Genomic DNA, 2406 nt, shown 5'->3' with positions numbered 1-2406 from the left:
CGAGGCCATAAGAGACCACGAGAACAGGGGTACCTGGGTCGCTCAGTGGGTTAAGCCTCTGCCTTCGGCTCAGGTCATGATCCCAGGGTCCTGGGATCCAGCCCCCGCATGGGGGTGGGGGTGTCTCTGCTCAGCGGGGAGCCTGCTTCCCTTCCTCTCTCTGCCTGCCTCTCAGCCTACTTGTGATCTCTGTCAAATAAATAAATAAAATCTTTAAAAAAAAAATGTCTCCATTAAAAAAAAAAAAAGATCACAAGAACAGAGTTGCTGAAGGGCCTCCTGAGTATACAGAGAGTCCCCATAAAGGACGCAGGCTAAATGGTCTGAATTAGTAATCCAAGGTCAGTGGGAACAGCAATATTCTGAATGAGGTCAGATGAGAACGGGTACCACCAAGGCCCCACAGGCTGCGGCTCATGCCACTGACAAGTGAGAGTCCTGGAAATTAGCTTCCTCCGGATCACCTGATGATGCATTTCCGCAAAGATGTTTTGACTCTTCAGCATGTTCGCATTGGGAACTCGGGGCAAAGCCGCTGCCCCACGTCCCAGACGCCCTCGCTCCACAGCTGGCACGGAGCACCTTGCCCTTGCAGCTGCCGGGCTGGGTGCTGGGCACATGGGGCCAGGCCCACACGACCATGCAGTTACATATAGATTTTAATATTAATGTGTACTGTATTTTTAACATCTAGTTACCACTGGTTGACAGCTCGTGTACCCTCGCTGCTCTTCTGTTTCAGGAGTTTCCCAGCTGTCCTTCCATGTTTATCTTTCTATCTGAACTTTGGAATGAACCTGCCTACTGCCAGGAAAAAAAATACTTTTTGACATATATATATATACACACCCGCACATAAATAATATTATTATTATAAATATATTATATGACTCACATTAAATTTATAAGTTACTTAGAACTGACTTTTTATGTGGTTGGGTCCTTCTATATAAGAACAAGGTTGGGGGGGCGCCTGGGTGGCTCAGCGGGTTAAGCCGCTGCCTTCGGCTCAGGTCATGATCTCAGGGTCCTGGGATCGAGCCCCGCATCGGGCTCTCTGCTCAGCGGAGAACCTGCTTCCTCCTCTCTCTCTGCCTGCCTCTCTGCCTGCTTGTGATCGCTCTCTGTCAAACAAACAAACAAACAAACAAACATAAATAAATAAATAAATATAAAAAAGAACAAGGTTGGGGTGCCTGGGTGGCTCAGTGGGTTAAAGCCTCTGCCTTCAGCTCAGGTCATGGTCCCAGGGTCCTGGGATCAAGCCCCACATCGGGCTCTCTGCTCTGTGGAGAGCCTGCTTCCCTCTCTCTGTCTGCCTCTCTGCCTACTTGTGATCTCTCTCTGTGTCAAATAAATAAATAAAATCTTAAAAAAAAAAAGAACAAGGTTGCATTTTCCACTTGTCCAAGTCTACTTCCTGGTTACTTACAAAGGAACGTACACAGGGTGCAGGGCAGGTGTGTAGGTGAGGAGGGATGGGGGGCGGGAGGTTGGAGGAGACCCAGGAGGCAGCGGCTGCATGACATGTGACAAGGGGATGGGATGGTGGGTGGCCAGGGAGGGACCCTTAAAGGAACTATGCCCCCTGGGAAGCACCCCTTTGCACCCCTGCACCTGGCCTGGGGCACGGAGGGACCAGTTTGACTCAGAAAACCACAGTGGGGAGTTGCTATTCTTGAGAAACACATTGACTCAGTTACGTAGAGCCACTCGGGACCTTTTGAAGAAATACCAACCTAAACAGAAGTTGAACGAGGAAGAGTACAGACACACATCCTGGAAAGCTTTCCCTTCCAACCTGTGAGCTGAAGCAGTGATCACGGTGGGCAGCCTGCATTGACCCATGAGTACTTGACGTCACAGTGACTGTAGAGCACACAGGCTATGGCCTCCTCCTGCGCAGGAGTGGAAATCACGCTTTCATGACGCACAGACTACAGATGCTCACCGGAAGCAACTTAAATCAAGTCAAAGATGATTTGGGCAAGATTGCAAAAAGACTGGCAGAGCTCAGCAATGTTTTGAGAAAATGATGCTGACAGGAATGTTTTAAAAGTGAATGGTGAAAAGGCGCACCACCAAGCTCAAAAGCGTTGCCAGGGACAGAAGACAGCAAACAGAATCAATTCCCCCAAGAAATGCCACCATGAGCTGTGCGAATATTGTCCTCATTGTTCCAACATCTTGCAGAAAATACAAAGGGTGGAGGCCAGGAGGGGAGGGAGAACAGGAGAGTCAATGAAGATGTGCAGACATTAATCACCAGGAGATAGCAATCAATGAGAAGTTCTCGGAGAGAACAGGAAAGGCAGCTGGATCGGTGATGGGGAAAATGCCACACCTGGTCACAGAAAGCATCAGGTCAGAGTTGGAGCCTCGCAGAGACGTCCAAGGAGGACACTC

Source organism: Lutra lutra, chromosome 9 (assembly GCF_902655055.1).
Source record: "Lutra lutra chromosome 9, mLutLut1.2, whole genome shotgun sequence".
Classification (NCBI taxonomy): Eukaryota; Metazoa; Chordata; class Mammalia; order Carnivora; family Mustelidae; genus Lutra; species Lutra lutra.
This window is presented reverse-complemented; position numbering follows the sequence as displayed.